Below are 25,897 nucleotides of genomic sequence, written 5' to 3' on the forward strand. Positions count from 1 at the left end.
GGTGCCTTTAATGAAAACATAACATTCGCTTTTTTTTGGCCTGCAGGTATCAGATTTTGGAGTGCGAAGGGTGTGGGGGGTGTCATCAATGATTCATATAGAGGATTCCATCTCACCGTTTAGCATTCCCCTCTAGTGTATGTGTGTTTCTTCATGAGGTTGTGCCACATATCAAAAGGCGGCTAGGCCCTCCAGGAGCGCTAATCCAACACCACCACCGCTGCTGTGCTCAACACTGCCGTCTTCCGCTCGTCTCAGTCGGAACACTTGAGTGTGCTTTCTGGTGCCAGGATGCAGCCTGCTAAATGTCTCTGGAGCCTACGGTGCAATAATGTAGGTCACCTTCCAGTGGCTGAGAGGAGATGAGGGGAGAAAGACAAGAGAAGGATGGAGACTTTCCATTATGTTAGTCTGGATTATCTGTCTCATTTTGGGTCACTTTGGGTAAATGATCCATCTCGAAGTGTCATATTTCCAAACATTTCAGTGTTGCAACATCTTTCAGCTATTTGACACAGAATACTGCTCATCCTGTTCAGGGTCATGGCAGGGGACGAGCAGGTCTATTCAACTCGCGGCACACGTGCCTCATCTGGCTCTTGAATTACTTCGGACCGTCCCGCAAGTTTGATTCAAGACTTGAATGTGGCATTTTTGCAGTAGATCTTTTCAAAATCTTTTCCAATTCTCCTGTCATACAGAGGATCTTTAACTAGTGTTTTTGCAATAGGTGCTTAAAAACAGCTGAGCTTTCTTCTCTTGAATTTGATAGTGTTTTTGTAGTAGCTTAAAAACAGAAGAGATCTCCTCTCATTTAGACAATGTTTAATTCCTAATGGGTTTTTTTGTAATTTGGTGAGGAGCACTGACAAACAAAATGGTAATAATAGTGAAGGGAGAAGTCATGTACCCCCCTTTGGGTCTCTTTTTATGCGATTGCAGTATAACAGTTGTTTCTGTTGTTAAAGTTTGAATTGTTAAAGTATCCTCAGTGGCCTCGACATTAGGTCCAACTCACCATGAGCTCTATTAAAAGGTCTGCCTTTGCAAAATTAATACAAAATTTGGACTGATATCCCTACTTTTAAGGGTTAAACTATTAACACATTTCTGTATGAGACTGTGCTGTTGCACACAACTGCAATAGCATCACTTTGTTGTAAAGGTAGACTCTTCGATACAGTTCTTATATTGAATGTCATTGTGCAGGTGTACCCAATGAAGTGGCCGGTGAGTGTGCAGCATGTCTTTAAATTCATTATTTAAACATAACAGTACTTCCTTGTGACAAATTGTGCTGTTTGCTTCTGAGCTGACGCCTATTTTAATCTTTAATCAGCTTTCAGCAAACTATTTGAGTAGGGATGCCCGATAATATCGGACCTACAATTTGGAAGAAAAAAAAATGCTGTATAGATGGCCATTTTAATGTTCGCATGGCCAGGATGACACCACAGTTTGTTCACATACAGCGAAAGCCCACCTCCTTTGCGCTTTCCACAGGCTCTTGTGTTCCTGTACGCTCTAACTGCCCTGAAGTCAGCTAGGTCCATGTTAGCATCTGGGATGCTAGCTGTTAATCATTCAGTGAAGCACAAATAAGATGCACTCACTGAAGGTCGTGACGTTCTTGCCAGCTCGCGGAGCTTGCATGGCAGTGAATTCACGTTTCCCGTGATAATAGAAGATACCGAAGGCTTGAATCTCCACTTCCTTGCAAGCCGCTTGACTTTCATCTTAGCCCCGTCTCTGCCGCCTCGATATCAGTGAGTAGACGGGGAATCGCACTGATGCGGGACGTCGCTCTCGTGGCACATAAAAATGTACTTGAATAAACAAACAGAGCTGCTTGAAAGGCAGCCACTCGTGGCGGCGGTGTTAATTCCACGACAAGAGATATGTGATGTTGGTAATTGAGAGTTGGGCAATATCGGGGGGTAAAAAAGTAGATACTTTATTAACCTCCAAGAGAAGTTCACGTTTCCAGCAGCTCTGCAAAAATGTCATAATTAACTTAATCACAAAATAAAACAACCAAGGCAAGACATGAGCGATAAGAAAAATAAAATAGAATAACTAAATAAATACGGAATGGATCACGTCAAGTTTGTAGTGCAATAATACATAATAAATAATAATAATCCATAAGGTAATAAGTCCAGTCCTGTCTATTTCAGTCCTTCCATGGCATATGTGATGTTACACATATCGGTATCGATTGAGAGTTGGACAATATCAGCACATTGGTTATCGGCAAAAAAAGCCAATATTGGACATCCCTTTGTTTTAGTGAAAAGTGTACCACATGTGCTCCCTTTTGGACTGATTCCATCTATTTATTTAGGTACTTACGCACCATCTGCAAAGTGATTTGTGTAGAAATTATGTTCTTTAAAAGGTTCCCTCAGATGCCCAACCAATAGACGTTGTTTTGGCTTTTAAAACCAAAAAGGTGGACACAAGTCGACCTTTTTGGGACATTTTTGTCACATGGAAACAGTCGTCTGTCAGCCGCTTTCTGTTTCCTATTGTTTTGAGGACCACATAGGAGTCCAAATATAGGAGTGGTTACTAAGGGTTGTTGAGTCAAGGCATCACAGCTGAGTCTAAGCCACTTCTAGATAAAACATGCCCATGCGCACACGTGTCACATGCGCTGTTTAGTGTCTCCCAAATAAAATGTCATTTTAACAATTTAACATCACAGAAAAAGAGTGCTGACATAGCATTCAGGGTTTATGTAATCCACACTGTTGTTGGTTCAATCTGATTGGACGTTAATAGATGCATTCATTGAGGCAGATTCAAATGGGAAAATATGTTGTCTTGCTGGAAATGACACAATAACCATCACGTTAGTTGAATACTTTGAATGGGGACACATTTTACTCAACGCATTCACTGAAAATCTCAGTATTTAAGTCATCAGACAAAGTCTGAGTTATGTCCCAAGTCATTGATGTCAAAGTCCAAGTTGAGTTGCAAGTCTTAGATGATATTGTCAAGTTGAGTCCAAAGTCATTAAAATTGTGACTTGAGACCAGGTCGTGTGACTCTACTCCACACTTCTGGCACAAGGTACAGTATGTGTTGATGTTGATTGCGTTCTTCAATGCGAGGGGTATCGTCCACTGTGGGTTCTTGCCACAGGGCCAGACGAGCAACCAGCACCTCTCCAAAGAGATCTTGCAGTGTTTGCTTTGTTTGCTGTGCAAGAAGAGGCGAGAGTGTGGCAGGATAACCCGTGGCTGCTTCACCATGTCACAAAGCCCCTGAGCATGACAGTTCCTGGTCGAGAAGAACATCGCCATACTGGAGCAACCTCTCTTATCACCCAAACTGGCTTCGTGGGATTTTTTCCCCCCTCTTGCCCAAGTTTAAGGGGTTCATCATCAAGATGGGCGTGACGACAGATCTGCAGAGAATCCCGGGATTATCTTTTCAGGAGTGCATGAAGGCGTAGCAGAGAAGGCTGGGAAATGTGTAAGACTCCATGGGGATTACTTCAAATGGGAAAACTTGTTGTTTAGACACTAGTCCTGGAGATTATGACACACCTCATATTGACTGACCGCCTCCATGCAAAAATGTCCCAAACAATTCCTTCCTCATCAGTGGTTCCACAGTACAGACCGTTGACAAGGAGTCCAATTTGATTGCATGGTGAGGTTTCCTCATTTATCCCAGTAAGGGAAGGAATGAGTTAATTCACCTGAGCGCCTTTTTTAACGGACTTGGATCAGGTTGCCAAAAGGAATGCAGCAAGCTGCCAGGTGGTCTGTTTTTGCGTGCAGGAGAGGCAATGCACGTTGATGCCAGTTGACAGGTGAAACTTGGGCATCTGGACAGACAAACCCCGCCCACCACCAACACCCAAAGCCTCGCCTCGCCTGAGGAGGCTGAGTGGATTTGGGGTTGTTTGAGGAAGTCATTAATCGCCATTTAGGTGACATTTTGAGTGGTGCTGAAGTTGGCTAACAAAAGGAAACGCATCTAAACACTCACAGGAGAGCAAAAATAAAAACATCACTTATCTCCAATTTATGTCTCCATCGTGGACCGTTTAACACATCATTTCAGCTAGCCTCATTTATTTAAAAAAAAAAATGGAAGTGAAGTGAAAGTGGAGGATGCCTAGGGTCATGACAGATGTATATTCAACAAATATGGGAGGGAAGTGGACACAGCATTCTAGTACTAGACTACAGACAAGGTTGGCCATTCCTTAACGGAAGGCCTTATTGTTATGTATGCATCTACAGGCTCTAGCCAGTTACTGCACCTCTTGGCCCCAATGCAAGTAGACTATTAACGGCCTTCGGTTTGAGGGTCCTCACTAAACTTTGCTGGCTTCTTTTGTTTACAGCTCCACAAACGAACAAAGTGATAGTACATCACGCTTTTGCACGTGAAATAAGGTTACCACAATAATCGGAACACCATGTCCCGTGTATATCTATACATTTTGTCATCAGGATTTATGCATTATTCACTGGGAAATTAAGGAAATATGCAAAGTTTTGTGGACATTTAAGCTAAACAACAATTACCAATTTGGCAAAGGTCATCACCTGCTCACAAAAATAAGCATTATTATCTTTTTAAAGGCCTTTTTTTCATGCAGCTCTTGCATTGCATTGTACTAGTGTGCCTAATGTCGTGTAGTGACAATAAATAAGCTCAGTGTAGTTTGAAGCAGCCCTTCACTGTACCCTTTTAGCTGCACCGGCCTCTTGCCATCTACCACCATGTTGACACCCACAGAAGCCTTCTTTCCTTCAGGCCGTACCTCTGCAGACGGCTCTGACATGAAGAGTTCCTTTCAAGGAGTGAAGACATGTGAAGTCCCCCAGAGATGCTCCAAGCTTAAAGAGGCTTTTTCCAAGCATTCTTGTCTGAGGAATCCAGCAGGAGGCGGAGGAGTGAGGCGGGGTTAACCCTTCAGTCACAAAAGGCTCTGGCAGTCCATTTTTGGTCCTGAAATCAGCGAAATAAGTTGGAGATTATTATCTCTGAGTCCACGGCCCTGTTCCGACCTGCCCACGGACTGGTACCTGGCCATGGCTCGGTGGTTGGGGACCCCTGCTTTATATGACAGGAGTGCTGTACTGTTTTTAAGGATCGACTGCCAAAACACTAGTCAGAGATCCTCTATAAGAGAAGTTTTTAAGGATCTACTGCTTACTGGATCTACTCTACTGGATCTTTGGCAAAAGTCTTTTGTCAGTGCTGTGTTTTCAAGGCCCCTTCCTCCAAAAATGCTAGTCAAAGATCCTTTATATTAAAATAGTGCTCGGCTGTTTTCAAGGACCTTCTGCAAAAAGCTAATCAAAGATCTCGTATATGACAGGAGTGCTCTGCTATTTTTAAGGAATCGGCTGCAAAAACACTTCCGGTTGAATAACTTCTGATTTAGACGATAAGAACTGGACTCCTCCTATACCGTTAGTCCTGACAGTGCAGGGATTTATTGTAAATGATTTAAGGGTAAACTCCATAGTTTTTGTTCTTCCACTGAAGTCAGTTTAATTGTCTGAGCTGTCAGTCATCTGAAGAACTTGAGGTTTTCTATCTACTGTAATGATGCAACAACTTTACAATTTCTTCTCCACATACCTCTGCTTTTGTTCTATTCACGCCGCCCTAAAACATTCCAGACATGCCGAGCATTTGGTGAGAGCACGTCACGTAGATGCACCTGGACGACACCTCATTAAAGGCTGCCTTGTGACTGTGATTTGTGGTGTTTTGTGCATGTGCTTCCAGTGTAATACTGTATATTCCAGGGCGTCCTCTCCTCAGGAGGGCCGCAGGAATGTCTGCCGGGGGAAGCAAGACTGCAAATAAATAATAGAGAGGAGCTGGGTGTTTCTTTCCTGAGTGGCCAATGAAGGGTGTGGGCCGTTTTTTGCTCTTTTGTCAGATGACCATTTTGGAACAAAAGTAGGCAGGGTGTCTGTATGTGTATCTCCATTTATGATCCTGTCTAGATCTCCACCAGCTTCCTGTTTGATGAGGTTACATGTGTCGGAGCTGTTTAAAAGACAGTGAAAGAACACACACACACATACAAGGATGAATAATATATAAAGTTGGACACTAAATGGATGACCCTCAGGTAGCCTCCCTCTTTAAGCACCGGCGCTTATTTACATGCATTCATGCACCAAATCCATCCACGGATGCACACACAGTACAAACAACAGCCTAATACCCTGAGACCTGCCGTTCAGTGTCAGGTAACATCCCTGAAAAATGCAGGGACATGTGAGAGGCCTCTAAATATAGAGGCGGTGTAGCATCACTTGCTTCCTCATGTGGCCATTTTAATTGTCATGTTACACTTAAATCCACCGTTTGCTTCTGCACGATCATTATTTTCTTATCAAACACCGCCACAAACTGTACGGGAAGAAAACAAAAAAACAAGTCATAATGATCTATTTGAGGCGGCGGCAGATGAAAGCGGGGTTTTCCACCTTTTTTCCGTCATGGTGGGAGCAGGATAACGAGGAGCCCGCTGGGATGCCCGCTGACTTTGCCATCGGGCACAAGCTCACAAGCCGTGCAGCATATCAATATATAGAGCAAGGTTAAACGCTTTTTCCAATTGTCTCGCCCCTGTAGTTATTTTTTGGGGGGGTACTCCCATCCCTACCAGGCTTTTTAAAAGAGACTAAAATATTCTCAGTATAGTAGTAAATATTGGCAGTATAGTACGCTTGCCATGTATCTTTTATAAAAGTGTTGGTGCAAGAGTGGCCAATGAGACCCAGCTGAGATGTCTGAAGTTCACACAATAGCATACATTATTATTTCTATCTATCTATAGTATCTATCTATCCATCTATCCATCTATCCATCTACCCATCAACATCCATTCAACATCCAGCCCGGGGGCCATTTGCAGTCCACAACTTTTTTTTTTCTGGGCCCATGGCTTATTCCAAGAAAACAATTAAGGATTAAGCCCACACTAAAATGGAAAAATGTTAAAGGTGAACAAGATATTATGATAAATTATTTATTATGATAAATTATTATGATTAGGTAGGCTAATCATAAAGAATAAATGATTATGAGGTTTTTTCTTAACGTATATTTAACCATTTAGCGTGTCTTGAATTACTTCGGATTGATTTTTGAGTGTTAGATAATTTAATAAACAAATAAAACAATAAAACAAACTAACCCTTCATAGTAGCTACTATAGGCAGACATGCAGAAAACAGTCAAATGTGTCGCATGCTTTGCATGGGAAAAAGTACCACAGTCTGGTGGGCAAATACACAAATTAAGGTCAAATTGAAATCCTAACATGAAGGATGGCATTAGTTTACGTTAAGATAAATGTAGGATGAAAAACGGGAGATTCTCAATGGGACGTGTCGTTTTTTGTGTAGTATTGCCATTTTAGTCTAATCTAAGTGTAACGGATGCCAGCCTGTGAGGCTGTGCAAGCGTACGTTGGTAAACCTCACTCCCTCTGCCTTAAGAGCTGCGCTGAACACGCGGTCGACAGTTCGGGCTTTTGGCCGTGTGGTCAGCGCTCTCGCCTCCTATTGCGAAGGTCCTGTGTTCGAGCGGGCGGTGCGGAACAGGGCGGGTTACATCAGGTTAAGGCACATTTCACCTGAATTGATTCAACACAGGCAAACACAAGAAAATAAAAAACTGAATGGCCCAAGATGTCCCCAAGATCTTTTACGGATTAAATTTGCTCAAAAGGGCTAACGTTAGCCTAAGCTAATTTGATCTCTTGTACGTTTGTCACAGTGATAGTTACAAACATGCTTTGTACTTTTTCATATCCTTAGCAACTGCTCTTGATACACATTGATTCTGTTTTCATGGAAAGAAATATGATTGGATTCTTGTTATTTGAGTGGACTGACCTGTTAAACTTTGTAACAGTTTAAACACATACACATATGCATGCATATACACTCGCTAGCAAACACAGAAGCGGATGTACTGGTGCAAATCAATTATTTGCTGTCCACAAACTGGCGCACATGTGCATACACACTCACAGTGTGGCACGTCAGAATGTACACACACAAGCGGATGTGGCGGTGTGAATCAATAAGGCTGTGTTGTCACAGTATGACATGTGAGCATGGCGGAGAGCAGATGGCCCCGGGGCGCCTTACGCACACACACGTGCATGCACACACACACACACACACACACACACACACACTCACACACACACTATCATTGGCACTGCTGGGATTACCCGGTGCAACTAGCCATTAATAAACAGTAAGGGATTATTGTTTTTTTCTGCCAAATGTCCTCCCCTCAAAATGTTAGCAGTCAGATGATCTCCATGCAGTAAATAATATCCCTGCAGTGTTGTCCATTCCTGCATCTGGAAATGGGATCTGTCCAGAGGGCAGCAAGTGACATCAGCCGTTGTTAGTATGTTTGTATGTATTGATTTCGCTTAAGCTAAATATATATGCACTCCATTAGGTACACATGCACAACTGATGGAAAAATGTACATGAATTATCACATGAAAACACATTTTTGCTATTCCACTTTGTAAATATTGCATATGTCTCTTTTAATCTTACTTTTATTCGTAGTATAGTTTACACTAAATGTAAATAGCAATCACTTAATAAGCACTTGTGCATAAGAAAGCAAGTGTAAAAGTACTGAGCACTCTAATATCCTTATATGGTTTGCTGCAAAGTGAAGCTTGAAACTTGTCCATAAAGGAAACCTATCTCTGAATAAAAAGGCAGAGAGGGTGGGCGGCTCTTTGGGAGACTCCGGTGTCTTTGGAAGGCTTCGGTCTCCGAGAGAGCTGCTTCTTCCCCTTTTTGCAAATAGCAATTTTTCTGACTCTGATTGTATTCTGTGAATCCTTTCTCTCTACTGGTGCGCGTCCTATCAGGATAACCCTGACAACAACCTAATGACATCAAACCATCATAAATTCTGCCTTTACAACAATGCTAATTCTCAGTTGTGGAGTATTATGGGGCACACACACTTTTGGAGGGGAGTGTAATTCTCGATGCCATGAACTTCGAACCTCAAACTACGGTGGCACAATGGGTAAAATAGTCTAGTGGAAGAGACCAATGTTAAAGGTCCACTAGATAGGAGGTATAAATATGTGATGGGTCACATTTTAAAAAGAAGAAAAAAAAAAAGAAAAAGTATAAAGTATTGTTACTATTTATTTTTTATTCCTTTTATTTCTGTCTTATTTTATATATTTATTTTATTTTTATTTGCATTATTAGATGTTACATTACATGACATATACAATACCATTTATATATATTTTATTTATTTATTGTACATTATTTAAATGAGAATAGTTACAGCTTATTTTTGTATTGTTTTGTATTTATTTAATTGTATTTTTACATTTTATTTAATATATACATTCTAAACTTATAATAATAGTATAGATTATATTAGCATTTTTATTATATATATTATATTTATTATATCTATATTATTAATACTATGTACTATTATCATTTTTATATCATTATTATTTATAAATATTAAACAGCTTTATATGTAGGAATTTACTGAGGTCTCAACATGGGAAAAAAATGTTTTCCCCTTCAGTTGTGACCATTTCTACACATTGATTAGAGTAATCCCTCATTTATCGTGGTTAATTGGTTCCAGCTCCCACAGTGATCAATACATTTCTGCTTATTAGGATTTCTTATTTCTAAATCAAATATTTTCATAGTTAGAGCATAAAAACACATTTACAACCTTCTAAATACGTGTTTTAACATTATAAGAGGCTAGAGCCACTCATATTCCCCAATATAGTAGACATAATAAGAGTAAATAAGCCATTTAAGACATAAATAAGACTCATGCTTGTGTGTGTTGTTATAAATGGGTTCCCTACTCGCAGAGTGAGTGGCGGACAGGAAGTGACATGACCTCGGAAGTGCAACGTCAGGGATTCAGAGTTGAGTTTCAACTTAACGTGTGTTACGGCTGCAACAGTAGCCCGTGTTGTCACTAAGGAATTTTATTTGGGATAATTGTGCCTGTTGTGGGATAGTTCAAACCTGCAATAAAAGCTTGTTGTTCTTGTTGTTTCTTTCACAGTCACCGAACAGTAACATACAGTAACATTAACTAGCCACCTTGTGACCAGTATAGAATACTACGTCAACGTCTTTTGAATGCATCTTTTGAATGCTTTACACTTGTACTGTATTTTTGTTCATTTAGCCGTTTTTATGCTTAACAATGCTAACTATTAACTATTTACTGTTACATTTTATACATTTGAAGAAATACGTGGGAAGTGGCGCACGTTTTTATGTGTATGCATTCTTTTCATTTGGCCCCAGATGCCCAGTGGGCGACACTGTGAGAGTCTACAACCATTTCTATTATGCTGTTTTTTTTCCATAAGTTTTTGTATTGGATGGGGTTAGGTTGTGCTGCTGTACCTAATGATGTGGCCAGTGAGTGTACAGGAGGCGCCTTGTTACAAGCTTCGAAATAATCTGAATAAGTTGGAACCCTGAATTCATCATGAATGTTATAGCCGTGGAGAGGACTTCCCCTTCTGACGGGGGCACGTGCACACTGGCGGAGGGCCGTGTAGTGCATCAATTTCACTCAAGGTGCACACTTTTAATTGCTTGTCAGCCTGTCGTTGCAACTTCAAATAATGACGCCTACTTCAAAGAACATGGCGGGAATTGGAAAGGAAAGAACTTGACAAATTATTTTCCCTCAGAGCTGTTTTGATTTGCATTTTTTTTCTTGGCAGTATAGTACGCTTGCCATGTATCTTCTGTCAGACCACATTTTTTTACAACGCCCCAGATTCATTTGTGTCATTTTGCCACTCAGAGGACATGTCGACATGTCTAGACGAGGGCGTAGGAAGCCGGCGAGTCCAGAACCACCTACTTCTAATTAAGTCTGCAAATTGACCTATAAAGTGCTTCATTTGTCTTTCACATTTAATGGCACACTGCTGAAAAAAAAAAAAAAAAACTAATTCTCTCCATTTAATCAACATAATTTGAAAAGATTCAGCTGGCTTGTCTGATGAATGGTAGTCCATCCACCATTTGCTGCTTTTTAAAATGTAATTTGAGCACATATATCCACTCCATGGAGCACAAAAGGTGAAAAAATTAGGACATATTCCTGGCTTTAACATCCTGGACCTCCGTGTAATTGCAAAGTTGAAGCTACATCATGTGACCACCAGGGTTGAAACAGCAAATTAGGACAAATTGTAGACATTTTTTCTTGCTGGTAAGAAAAAGGCAGGAGGCAAGTTGTCCTGTTTTAAGTCATCTGACTCAACAATCATATGATTCTCAGCTGATGCCGTCTGATGACTGCAAAGTAATGTACTCGTGTAAGCATCCACATGTCACACTCGGTAACCTTTTACAACAGGACTGTTTTGAATCAATACGCTCCAAAAGGACAAAAATAAAGGGGGTCATTACACATACAGGAAGTGAAAATGCAGCTATAGCAGCTTCCAATACTTAATACTTTCTACAACATTTATCCAGAAGTGTGTGTGTGTGTGGGGGGGGGGGTGGGGGGTCAGAGGTCTGATCATCGTCAGAGGTCATTGATTTTGGACTTTAAGACTGTGTTCACACTTGTCAGGTTTGGCCTGGTTAAAACAAACTGGTCAAGTGTCAACACTTTGATCCAAATCTGAGACTCTAATTTTGTTCAGTTCATTTCAGTTCAAGTGTGAATGCTACCAAGAACATGGACCAGTGTTAAAGTGATGGCAAAAAGCATATGGAAATGCCCAAAATTAATTACACTTTTCAGGGTTTGGCGCAGTTAAAATGGACTCTTGTGCGATTGTTCTGATTCTGATTGTCTGTCAGCCTATCAGGTTATGGCCTTTTGCATACATATTTTACTGGGCATCTTTTGGTCTGATGACAAAAACGCCAGTGTCAGCACTAAGTAAACCAGAACCCAATGTGTGATTCAGTACACTCCTGCCTTTGGTCCAAACCGGAGTACCAAATGGCAAGTGTGAATTCAGTCTAAGCATGCTTTTACACTGGCAATATTTACACTGGGTTCATTTTTCTACTTAGTTCAGTTTGTTTGGTCAGGTGTGAACTTGAACCTCGGTACGGATCAAATCAACCGGTCCAAGATCATCTGAAGTGGTATTGCCGTGATGTTTTGTTTTTTTGGTCTGTACAAGACTTTCAAATTCTAGTGTGTATACAGCCTAAGGTGCTTTCAAACTAGCAACCCTTAATCCAAACTGGTTTCGTTGTCTCGCTTGGTTCGGTTTGTTTGGTCGGATGCGAACAACGTAACAGAATTAAAGTGCAAACCTATTCATCCGGCCCTAGATGTTCCCAAACTAACTTTGAAAAAGCTATTTTCTACAATGTTGAACACATTTTAAAATGCATGATCATGACGTAACTACAAGAAGTAAAGAGATTAAAACAGTGACTTATCGGTACACTTAGAATTCGGACTGTCTTAAGAGAAACCACACAAAGTATATTAACACATCAATGACAACAAAAAGCAAACCACAAATGGCAAAAGTTTGTTCTGTTCAAATAAACCGCATAGAAGCCACTGAAGCACAAAAAAGAAATGATGGCGTCAGATATCAGTGTTTCATGGCTGAAGAATGTTTAGATGAAGTTATTCGGTTACATCATGCAAATGCACTTTTCCCTCAGCCGCCCGCCTCCATTCTCTCTCCGACTGCAGACTGGCTTATCTATAGTGGCTCGCTCTCTGCAGCTCGTATCACGGCCTCAAACCACTTGTTTGTTTCCCCACATCAATGCATTCCTCACATACCGCTCGATGAAAATCAGCTGGTTGCCAGAGAGAGGTCGCTGAACTTTCCCCCAGTATGAAGAGAGGGAGGGATGACAGTGGGAGGGAGCGATTGGCAGGAGTTGTCATATTGTTTTCAACAGAGCTGATGAAGTAAGGTTATATTTTTTTTTCATCTGGAGTTCACAAGTTGAAATAAGATAAATAAGTTCCCCTTTTGCTTATTTCATAATGGATGGTGAAGCTTTTCTCAATATGAAGCCTCGAGGCTAAACTATGGCCTATGGGGCACAAGTGATAGTGCTCCACAAGTTCTGCCTTGCAACAACTGGTCATCATATTCATAATTACCTGACTCAGTGAGTTTTTAGAGTGAATATACACACACCTAATACTGTAATGTACTTTTTTGGAGTGAACTCTACTACGTCCTGCATCCACCAGTCCAGAATTGACTCTCGTCTATATTTTAGGGCCATCAGAGCTTCTCCGTGCTTTAGTAGGCTACCGCATTATCCTATAATAATCGAGTTTTGGTGTCTGACACCAAATATCGGAAGGACCGCTGGCATTGGCTCTGGCCACCTGCATTGCGGGAAAAAAATGGATGGATGGATTAAAATGCATGACAATGTTTTTATTTTGAATGTTATTTTAACACTGTGATTTATGTAATGTGTTACTCTAAAATGTATGTGGAAAAAATAAAAAAATAAGTGTTAAGAAAGCCATAGGTTCCCTACCCCTGTTATAGAGGATCTTTAACTAGCATTTTTGCAGAATGTCCTTCAAAACAGCTGAGCGCTCTTGTCATGTACACTAGAGGATCTTTGACTAGAATTTTTGCAGTATGTCCTTAAATAAGTGCTGCTGTCATACAGAAGATATTTGACATTAAGACATTTGAGATTAAAACGTGACGCAATTTCTCGCTTGGAGAAAATTTGTATCGCGAGAACAGGGCAGCCACATGCCAATCAGAGTGTGAACTATGGCATCGCTACTATGAATGATACAGTAATATGGAAGTGGGAGTGTGCAAGGCATTATTGGAAGCACACATTAAGTGCTTTATGAAAAAAATGTTGATACTAATAACTAATACAAACACAAAGATTTGTCTTCAAATATGTATAATGTATGTATACTGTTGATTTTATTATAAATAAATACATTTTAATTATAAATATCAAAGAACAGCTGGACAGCCCTGACGTAAGTAGACAAACACAGGTAGATAGAGAAAAACAGTGGTGTGTATTATTATTATTATTATTTTTATTTTTATTATTTTATTATTATTATTATTATTATTATTATTATTATTATTATTATTATTATTATTATTATTATTATTATACAGTATTTTATCATAACACTGGTTTGTTTTGTCTCAAAAAATGTTGACAATTATATCTTTGAGCGTCAATTTGTGGGACAATAAACATTTCAAAACACACCTGCATTGTTTTGTGACTCGGTTAAATAAAAAAGGCTGTTTTTTCAGTCATATTTTTTCATTGTACGTTTTTCGTAAAATGAATGTTAAAATTCCGTCTCGTCTCGTGGACACAATCTTGTGGATCGCCTCATCTCGTGAGTTGGCTGTCTCGTGACACCCCTACTGTTAAAGTAGTACAGTAGTACCTTGCATAACGTAAACCTCCTTTTAAATAAATTCCACTGAACATAAAGTTTTTGCTTCGTATTACGGAAGGATTTCCAAATAACATAAAGCGTCAAGTCGGTGCAAGTTTTTTTTTTTTTCCAATCAACTTTATTAATGCCTCGAGTCGGTGCAAGTTCAGACTAACACTTGGTGACGCCTTCTGACGCTTCACGCTGATTATTGGGGCACCGCCGACGCTCTCATCTCATTGGCTGACTTATACTGTACAGCACGTACGTGAGTTTGTGTGAGAGACAGGCTTGTCCCTTCAACATCCTTCTTCTTCGTAGTCGCCCTTAAACTAACTTATAAACAATTAAGTTAAGTTACAAATAAAAATTTTGCACACAGCATTATCGTGTGGTGCGTGTGCGTTTGTCTGTGAGACCAGCTGACTCTTAGACTCTTTGAGTCGCTAGTCCTCCTCCTCCTTCCTGCCTCCACTTGCGCTCCTGATCAAGACATCTCGTGAACGGTAGGATTGTTTTTGTTTTTCAGTTTTATTCATTTACAGTAATCTTATTTATTACCTTATTTTATATTGGAATGTTACTCTACTATGTTTATGCTAACGTTTTGTTATATTTTCCCACCATATTTGGTGGACTTTGAATATTTTGAAGGGCCAAAGGGGTGAGTTTGGGAAGATCTTGGAACGGATTAGGCTATTTACATGTATTTTACACTTTGTATAACATAAAAAACTTATAACATAAAGGTTCTCGGAACGGATTATTTACGTTGTAGGGGCGTCTACTGTACTTCTCTTTTAATTTATACCTTTATTACTTTATTTTGGCTATATCAGCCATTTGGAAGCAGATGTTATATGCAAAATAAAAATAACAGAGAAGGCAGAAGTCAAGTTCTTTAGCTTTCTGACAATGTGGTCCCAATGGAAACAACACATAGTCTACCACATTGAAGAGTGCTGGCTTGGTGGAAACAGGACTAATGAGAGCTCTGCCTTCACTGTGGCTTTGTGGGAATTTTTCAGAGCGCGTCGCCTCCTCCGCTGTTCCCACATCAAAGATGCTCCCAAGGGAGCCGAGCCTCAAACAAGCGATTGTCTCGTGTGACATTATCGGACATCTGAGATCTTAGATCGGCACCGCTCTGCTGTGCTTTGCTCGCAGCGCCCACCAACAACTTCTACCCATTTCTGATCCCGTCCTGTACCAGGGCCTCTCTCATTGGAGCAAATCTGAAACCAGTGTAAACGTGCACCACAGTGAGTGACTGAGCGAGCGAGGAGTTCTCGTCCACTTGGATGAAAGACGACACCAAATGAGGCACTTTGATGTCGCACTACTTTCTCCTCGCCTGACATGTTGAATTCTCCTTCAGTTGTCACACACACGACTTGTTTGGCGCAACTCCCCAAATTACAGAGCCAAGTTGGGATTCCATCAAAGGCAAAGTGGTTCTTTTGTGAACTTTTCTCCAGGCAAGATCTCAGTGAATGCTTCCAAACAAATAGAAAAATCTCTTGGTTACGGTGTCTAATAAACTGTAGCGCCCCTCCCCAACCGCCCACTTTGTCTCCACGCTATACGACTGCATGTTTGGCCCGCCTGCAGTCTTTCCCTAGTTACACACTCTGTAATTTTACCACACTTGGCTCTACCACAGTCCGGCTTAAAGCAGACGATGATGTCATCCCTGCTGCGTCTGGGACAGGAAGTGACTTTACACTAAGTCAACTGTTCAGAAAGTTAGGCAATCACTCCCTGAAAAGGCCCTTTTCAAAACAGAAGGTTTTCGTGCTGTACGGTTATGTTGCTTCAACAATGGAATACTTTAATGCATCATGGGGAGAAACCTCAGTGACTTCATTTCTCTCTTTTCAAATTGAGAACAATCAGCTGCCACACACATAAACACACACACACAGTAGTCGGTCTATTTCCAGCCCCCGCCTGTCCAGATTGTGGTTGTGTGGTCTTAAAGGGTCTTAAAGGGGTCACTTGGTGTCACTTTTAAGGCTCTGGGCAGCACGCCGCCTGCGTCACAGGAAATTAGCTCAGGTTTTGTCACGGGAGCAATCACTTGGGGAATGTGTTCTTCCCACGGTTCGCTATCAGGGCAGGGCTCCAGACTGCGACTGAATGATCGCATTTTGTGAGTAAAATTTGAGACATTGCGAGTACATTTTGCATCTACTCACGCATGTGTGACCAGATAAAAGTACGTATCCAGTACTGAGTTCACAAGGGACGCACTTTGTCCCTTATTGCCATAAGAATGAAAATTAGTCTGTAAAATGTGGAGTCAATTGACGACAGCTTGTCACACGCTAAGCCTATTGATGCCAGCGTGTGTGATTGCTCACCTTTCAATCTCATGGCCGTTTGACTCTCCTGGCATCTTTGTTTACACACTGTCACTGGCGGCAGCTAGTTACCTAGCTAGTTTTCCGCCTAGCCCCTGGTCTTCGGACTCCAAATGTGACTTGTTTACCTCAGTGACATTTTGTCTTTAGGTTCATAAATACACAGGACTTGATAAAAAATGTCCTTTGTCCCAATAGATGGTATCACATGAGGCGTGGATGTTGAGAGTGGCGTGGGAACTTTATCTCAGCCATTGGAAGGATGTAAATGTTGGGACACATCATCAGTAGTGTACCTTTGAATCAGTGGGTGTTTCGGCCTTTCAACACTAGACACTCTCATCAAAGGCGGTCAACTACAGGGTGATCAAGCCTGAGCCTGTGTTCCATGCCCACTCATGAGTAAAGTAGTGCCTGGAAAGTGGAGGGAGATGAGCTAGGCAGTAAGGTCTCGCCCTGGGAACAAAAAACTTTTTCAATGATTGGCCCAATGATAGGCCCATGACACCTCCAGAGAGCTCATCGGTAACACCTGGCGAACCAGGTGTGTGCCCCCCTCTGCTTTGAGCCCAGCAAGTGTCCTTGCGCTTGATCCATAGCCACTGGCTGCTTCTTTCGGCCGCTTCAGAGACTGATCTTATTGTCTGTCGCAGAGCCTGTCCATGAATGCCAAGGTCTTTCATAAGTCTTATGGTAGAGGAAGCCACAAAACGTCTGCATCATACTTCAGCTGGATAGACCTTGGCCTTCCACCCTCGTTGTTGTGCATCTGCTGCCAGATCTGTGTAGCGCAGTTTCTTTCGTTCGTAGGCCTCTTTGGTGGAATCCTCCCATGGGACCGTGAACTCTACGATGTAGAACACCTTTAGTGAAGGGGACCATAGGACCAAGTCTGGCCTTAGGGTGGTGGTTGCAATCTCTGGGGAAAGATTAGTTACTTGCCAATATCAACTAGCATCTTCCAATCCCAGGCAATCACTAGCTGTCCAGTTTCTGGTTTGGTAGCTGGGTGGTTAGGCTGTTTCTTTCTTCGTTTTTGTACCATGGGGAAGCTACAAGAGACTATCACGTTCTAGCTTAATATATTAAAGTGTCACTTAACAACTTGGCTCTCTTGTTATCATTATGAAAATTATGCCTCATCTTCAAAACACTAGTTACGTGTCTCGTGTCTAAGTTGTTTAACATATGTTGTTTAACATATACGTATATGGATAACAATGTCTCTAGCTTTAAGATAGTGACGCTACTACAGGCTTCTCCAACAGGTAGCTCGTGAGCTTGTAGTAGCTAGTAGTAGGGATACTACTGATTTATAGGCGCTCTATAGGCGGACTAGATGTGTCCCGTTACGTGCATTGTTAGCTGCCTCGTGCTAGCTGTTTTTGTCTACTTAGAAAGGTTGGCTGGGGCCCCCAGTTTAAAATAAAAGTATGTTTGAACTCAGCATATGATGACAATGATAATGATTGATCTGTTTGGTATGATGGTAAGCTGGTGGTTTCAGGTCTACAGTAAATATTGAAGGAGTAATAAATAATTGTGCACAACAGTCATAACGTGACGTATTATGACTGTTGTCCTGTTGAAATCACATGATGTGATTTCATTTTAAGGTGCAAGAGGTCTTCCAGAAGCTAGGGACAGAAACAGGGTGGCTAGAGAAGACAGTTGCCATTTATTGTTCAAGTATTTATCAGTAATACAGTAAAAATGAGACTTTGCTAGTTAATTTCGGTGTGTGCCCCGAAAAAAACGTATGTTACTTTTACATTAATTTTATGTTGCCACTGTGCTTCTAGCAAAAAGAGTTCATCTGGGGTCATGCATGGCACTCCACAATCACCTTCCTTGATTTAAAGCTATGTGAAAGATTAGCTTACTGCGTGATCATTAACGTTAGCAGGGCTACAACAGACTCTCCTTTCATTCACTGAAGTGACTCATGGTTGTATTCCCGGGCGCTAATCAGAGCATCACACTGCTTCTGTGGAATTTAGAAGCCACAATAGCACGTCATGGCAGCAGCTGATGTTCTCTGCCAGGCTTCCTTGCAGGGATCCATTAGTGTACTTACCAGCAAGGAAACACTCATGCTAGGTTTTTTTGGCAGCGGGCAGTCATGACTAAGCGGAGCTTTTTCGTCATTTGCTCTGCCGGCGTCTTCAGCTGACCTTTTAAACGAACAGCCAGCTTGTTTTATTAGGTTTGTCAGCGCTGGGCTAAGAGCTGAAGCTGCGTCATTATTTATAGCGGCGCACCACTCAAGCTGCTATGTCCGACTCGGCTCGGTCACTTCCTGCGGATGGACCTAAAGTGGATGTCCTCGGATGAGCCAGATGTCCCCTTATAGTCGCACCAAGGAATCCATTTATAGAACAACTGTACTGTATGTAATCATTTGACCTTAACAATGTATGATGTCTCTTTTCCTTTACTTAACATATGGTTAAAAGTTCAGTACAGTGACCCAATAGAGTGTTGACCTCCACCTACAGTATTTCACAGAAGTGAGTACCTGGAAACTAGGACATACTTGATCCTTTTTTGAGAAGCTATACTCTGATAGAAATGGTTGCTGACATGTGAGGTGAGCTCACTTTTGTGAGATACTGTATTGTACTAGCATAACGGTCACACTTATATCAAATACGTGGAAATTCTACTTCTTTTCTTAGAATAAATACTTGGAAATTCTACATTTTATTCACAGAAAATGATTGTAGTACATGACAAAACTTTTTATTATTAATAATAATAATAATATAATATTAATATACTATTATAATAATATTTATTATAATTTTTTTGCTATTAAATATAAATGATATTTGCTCCCACTGGGGGACCAAAATGTTTTTGCGCCCCCTTGGTTTGAAATACTATTGAGAAACGGATAATATCTATTTATTTATCTGTACTGTACAGACTGAACTGCAACAAAATGGAGGGCAGTGAAGCATACAAGCGTATTCAATAGTAAAAATTACACGCTGAGTATGACAAATTCATACAAGTTGGCAGGTCTGCACTAATATTGGAAGTCCTCCCTGCCTCTCACACCCCCCCCCAACAGTTCACCACGCCCCCGCAGAGGGGCCCGCGACACTATTTGAGAAGCACTGCCTTATAGTGAGAAGTCCGGAAAGGGATATACCTGGTGCTATTAATAAATAATAGCAATTTAAAAAAGAGGTTAACCTCAAATTGCGGGCTGCAAGGTGGTCTAGTGGTTAGCATGTTGCCCACACAGTCACAGTCTGGAGATCAGGAAAACCTGGGTTTGATTCTCCCTTGGGCATTTCTGTGTGGAGTTTGCATGTTCTCCCCGTGTGTGGGTTTTCTCCGGGTACTCCGGTTTCCTCTCACATTCCAAAAACATGCATGTTAGGTTAATTGGCGACTCTAAATTGTCCATAGGTATGAATGGGAGTGTGAATGGTTGTTTGTCTATATGTGCCCTGCGATTGGCTGGCGACCAGTCCAGGGTGTACCCCGTCTGTCGCCCGAAGTCAGCTGGGATAGGCTCCAGCGTGGAACCTCAAATGCATGGAACCTCAAATTGCCAAGAAAAGTGAAAACATAAAATATAGTGTATCTTTGGTCTTACTTTGGTCATGCTTCACATCTCCACAAAGTGTCATTGAAATTGCTTGAGTTGACTTTTGCATCATTCTGCTCCACACACCTACTCCCTTAGCTGATGTTAGAACACTTTAAACCTGTAGGGGAACATATGAGCAAAATTAATATTCATCACTGTTGCTTTAAGACAGCAATTTCAAGGTCAAAATCACAAGTGGGCCTTGTGTGTTCAAACAATGAAAGAGCTGCAGAGGTTGTCCGATTTATTGCCTCTGCATGCAGAAGTGAGTGATAGCAAATGATGAAGAGGAGGAGGGAGAGCAAACATCGTCTGCAACCATCCCCTAAGACCCCCCCTCCAATCCCCCAACGATTCCCTAAGCTCCCAAAGGTCACCTTGTAGTCCATTTCATGTAGGATCAAAGCTGCCCAATACAAGTCATTAGGACCAGTTCAATGAGAAAGTCAGCGTTGGATCCATTTAAAAGGACCTTTGAGTTCTTATTCCCTAAAGTCTCCTCTTTAGCGTTTCTAAAATAAAATGTCACACTTACAGTTACAGTTACAGACAACAGATGACAATAGAGACACTAGAAAAAAAAGCATGTGGGCGATGTCGCCGTGTTCCAGCAGAGCGGATCACTCCCACGGGTGAGGAAGCGTTGTTGTTATACTCTATGTTTGGTAAACATGCTAAAACAATGCTGCTGACGCACATTTGAATATGGATGAGCCTTTGGGCTTGAAACCAACATGGAAAATGAAGTCACTGAGGTTAAACTGGTTCTGTTTCCTGACGCAGTTGGGTGTTCACAATGCTGAGTACTATGGAACATCATATCATTTACAAGAATTGATCTTTTAATGCCATTTTTGGTGTTTATATTTTAAATCAAATGTATTCAATAATAATGATAATTCATCAAGGCTAAGAATACCTAACATTGATACAGAAATGTTTATATTTTGTTTTTTATTTAATTAGGGCTGTCAGTCAATTAAACTATTTAATCGCAACTAATTGCATTTTGTCCATTATTAACTCATAATTAATCGCAGATAGAAAATGATTATCTACAATAAGTAGGGATATAAATCTTTTTGTGGTAAACAATTGGATACGCATCTAGATACACGGGTTAAGATACAATTAAGAAATACGAAATACGATACGATTCTATGTGGGAATGCATAAAGGTAAGATCTGAGGACCTTATTGAATGCTAATGCGTATATTTGTGCGATGCAGAAACTCAATAAAATTATTGCTCAGTTTTGATTGACGCTGTCATAGGTCTTCAGTTAAAAAAAAAAATTTAAAAAATTGTAATTGTAGTTTGCAGCGGTGTAGAAGTGCATTGCCTCATACTGAGAGCTGTGAGTTTCTAATATGAAATAAATGGTGGCACTGCTGACATATGAGAATTGGCCCGACTAATGAGAGAGCACGGCGACAAACTTCTCCGTCATCAATTTTTTTTTGGTGAAGTGTCGATGGATCTCACGCAAGGGACCCAGATGGAAGTCGACCTTGCTTTCCGACGGAAGGTTACCATACTCTGTTTGCTCCTATTGTGTCTGGAGGGCGTGCATCTCTCTAGCACTTACTCACATGCACGAGCGTTAGTCGCAGATTTTAACACAGTAGTATAAGACCAGATATTCAGTTATAAAGTTAAATGCCCCCTACGTTGTACAATATGGAATATGGGCAAAAATATGCTCTGAATAACAAGAGTTTTTCTCTATTTTTTTGGTAAAAATGGTTTTGTGTTAAATTCACTGATTCTTCCTTGTCCACCACTCTGAAAGGTTTTGTGTGAAATCAGGTTTTTGAATATCGTTTTTGAGTACCGTAATCTAAAATGATATCGTATTTTATGTCATTCTGTTTTATTCTACATGATTTCTTCTTTGTTGTTCATGGCTGATTGACTGGGCCTAAAAGGCTTATAGTGTCCATTTGAACTCTCACTTAGGTTTCTTGCCCAATAAATCACTATAATTGGATGAAAACAGATCAATTACAAAGGGCATAAATGTCTTGCAAGCATCTTTTTCCCCCTCTCCCTTCACTCCCTCTTGACTCCAATTTGGGCTTTTTGTTTGACTTTAATTAGCTAAGGAGAAGCTCATTAGGAAATCAAAGCAAGCCGACGAGCGGCGTATGCAATATTTAAAGTTATGCGGGGACGCTTTGGAAATAAACATACAGGGATTCCACATAAGGGTCCTTTAATTACGAGCTGAACTTTAGCCCATTTCTCTCTGCTCTCAGTTGGCCTGCAATTACCCAGCAGAACGTTCACGCACAAAAACACACACACACACACGTACACACACATCACTGTGTAATGTGTTTTGGGCACAAGATGACTCATTATCTTCCTGACAAAGTCTTTGGTAGAGGATGCCCAGCGGACCTGCAAGAGCCAAAAAAGGTCCGTCCGAGGAGGACGAAATGTGTCAACTCCCTAAAGGTCCGAAAATCATGTGAAAAACAAACACGAGGTGGCCCTGCTGGTGGGAAAAGCAAATGAAAATGTGGAGGTAACCATGACACTCGGGCCAGCTCATCCTGGTGTGACCTCACTTTGCGGAGGCTTCCAGTCAGAGGGAGAGCCGACCTGGCGACTCTCAAAGCTTCTGCCGTGACCTTTTAAAAGGCACTGATCCAAAAAAGAACTGGTAACCGGATTTTATTTCCAGGTGCACACCTGCTGTCAAAGGCAGATGGTTTGCTGGAGGCTACAGATGAATGGAAGGTTTACACACTCTATTGTAGGTGTGATAAATGCTGCTGTTTTTGTCCTTTCCCGTCCCTCCCGTCCCCCCCTGCCCGCCCATCCTCCGATTGTGTGTGCCAGCTGCTTATTAGGATTCTCCCAAGGCTCACATTTCAATAATGCTGGTCACTTCAAGAGGAAAGGGATGGAAAAGTAAGACGTAGGGGGCGTCAGTCTTGGTTCTATTTGTGGTTTTTCCTCGCCTCCGTCGCCAAAGTGCTTGCTTATGTTGGGTTCAGTTAATGTAGTAAAAGTGTGATTGTAGATAACTCCATATAAGTTCCGTGAGTTAACTTCTCTTGTCGAATAGAGCTATAGAATTGGACTTTACCTTGAGAGTCGAAGATTCAGAAATTCAGCAGCAGCCATGTGGAAAAAAAAAACACATGATATTTGTGGCGCCCCCTGTGGTTTGTATTCAAAATACTTTGGAATGCATGTTAGCAGACATGTAAATATACAGTAGATATCCTCAAAGTTTTACAATGATCTAATGCTCAATGACTTAAGGGCAATTAGTTGCCAGTTGTGTTTTTACTAATTTTCACCCTTTTGTGTGCACCCAATGAAGCGGAGGTGGGAGCAAGTCAGTGTTTTGCAAGTCTCAAGTAATGTCAAGGTCAAGGTTTATTTATAAAGCACATTTAAAACAAACAGTTCATGCAGCCCCAAAGCGCTGTACAGATCAGAAAAAGAAAATGCAAAAAAAAATGTCAAAAAAAAGTGTCAAGTCTTTAATTTCAAGTCTCAAGTAAAGACATGCAAGTCCAAGTCAAGACTAGACAGGTCAAATTTTCGAGTCTTCACAAGTCATCAGGACTGTTTACAGTAGTGTCTCCCAAATAAAACTCCATTTTCACAATGTAACAATCTATAAAATCTGACAAATAAAATGAATGCAGTTTATTTTTGACATAAAATAAGGCCAGTGTGCAAGACTTAGTCACAGAAAAAGAGTGCTGAAATAGCATTCAGGATTTAGTCAGGGCACAGACATATAATCCACACATAAATCGCTTGCTCTTAAACCTCATTGGATGTTAGTAGATGCATTGGCAGATTCAAACGGAAAATAGGTTGTCTTGCTGGAAAAATAATGATTAAATGAGTTTACTTTAAATGGGGACACATTTTCCTCAACACATTTACTGAAAAGCTCAAGTATCTTCAAGTCATCAGACTAAAGTCGAGTCAGGTCCCGAGTCACTGATGTGAAAGTCCAAGTCGAGTTGCAAGTTTTTGATGACATTGTCAAGTCGAGTCCAAAGTAATCAAAATTGTGACTCGAGTCCAAGTCACATGACTCAAGCGCAAACCTCTGCTATGAGGTGTTTGTTTGAAACAAAAATAGTCATAAACATCATCTATCGGTACCTGTGAGCAAGGCATCCACCCCTAACATCCAAACTCGGGGGGTTCATCTGTCGTAGCATTCCACCCCAGTCCTGTAGGTGGCGGTAATGAAAAAGTAAGTGCCAACACACAACAAGATAATTTTTCACCACAGCTCCCTCTACTGTGTCTAGTGCACATGTGTCAAACTCGTGCCCTGGAGGGCCGAGACGCTGCAGGTTTTCTCTCCAACCAGTTTCTTCAGCAGGTGATTTAATTAATGAGCTCCTTCCCTCAAACTGAAGGTGTGGATCATTAAAATCACCTGCTTTAGTGACTGGCTGGAAAAAAAACCTGCAGTGTCTCGGCCCTCCATGGCACGAGTTTGACACCCCTGGTCTAGTGGGTAACTGCCCTTATTGGCTCACCAACAAGAACGACAAAAAATAAACACTGTGTTGCGCCATTTTGTTATTTTTACTGCGGTGTACTGACAAAGGATCAAGGCATTTGTCACTCTTTTTCCAGATTACTGCTTTGCACAAAAATGTAACTTGCTTTAAAATTTGCAAATCGTGAAAACAACATTGTTTTTTCAACCATTTTTAGTTAGACAGTATTATGTAAGTCCTTGTGTCAAAACATTTTGTGGAAATAGGTTGTAAGGGTTTCGAGTAATCCTGCTAGCTAGCTACAGAGGAAATTGGACAACTGAGGAAATTGTGCATTTTGAACAATTCGGGACTTGACTTAAAATTTGGATTATGAAATATGGGCCGCATGATGAACGAGAACCACTTCTGGTCACTTATTGGTCGAGAACATTTGTCTTTGCTGTGTCATTCATTAGAATTGACAAAGAAGCTAACGTGCTAACGTTAGCTTACCTTGTTGCTGTGCCTTTAGTGGACGTTACAATTTTCAACTCCACTGTTTCCACTTTGGCTCCTCTAGAATACAATTTATCTCCTTACTGTACCTAAAAAAGAAGTAAATGGGAGAGTCTTATTGTCGCCCATTGTTGTAGTTTGCTAGGCTGTAGTGTTGTGAGGGATGTGTTCAATGCAGCTTGGTTTTTGCAGTTTCCAGCGATTACCACGACTGTAAAGCAGTGGTGTTCAAAGTATGACCTGGGGCACACTTTGCCCCTTGTCCCATTTTCAGCCTGCGGCTGTTTTTTAATGGCTCTTGGCACTTTCTAAAAATACAATTAAGCAAGAAAACTAAGAAAAAATGTACTAGAATAAAGTTGAAATATTAGGAGAATAAAATCAATACATTCAGAAAAAAAATTACAATTTTATGAGAAAAAACAGTAACAGTTTGACAGGATCAAAGTCATATGATGAAAAAATTTAATTTTAAAAGTAAAAAGTTGGA

The 25,897-nt window shown here is 40.9% G+C and overlaps 1 protein-coding gene and 1 long non-coding RNA gene across 2 annotated transcripts in view; one reads left to right on the plus strand and one right to left on the minus strand.

Moving 5' to 3' along the window:
- On the minus strand, nucleotides 1-25,572 carry LOC129171718 (uncharacterized). Its single transcript, XR_008566825.1, has 4 exons — nucleotides 25,405-25,572; nucleotides 24,560-24,630; nucleotides 20,425-20,536; nucleotides 1-352 (listed from the first exon to the last, which is right to left on the minus strand). It is a non-coding gene; the product is annotated as an uncharacterized LOC129171718 (long non-coding RNA).
- bcl2b (BCL2 apoptosis regulator b) overlaps nucleotides 1-25,897 on the plus strand; it is a 37,141-nt gene that overhangs the window by 3,037 nt on the left and 8,207 nt on the right. The window lies entirely within an intron of this gene.

Source organism: Dunckerocampus dactyliophorus, chromosome 2 (assembly GCF_027744805.1).
Source record: "Dunckerocampus dactyliophorus isolate RoL2022-P2 chromosome 2, RoL_Ddac_1.1, whole genome shotgun sequence".
NCBI lineage: Eukaryota > Metazoa > Chordata > Actinopteri > Syngnathiformes > Syngnathidae > Dunckerocampus > Dunckerocampus dactyliophorus.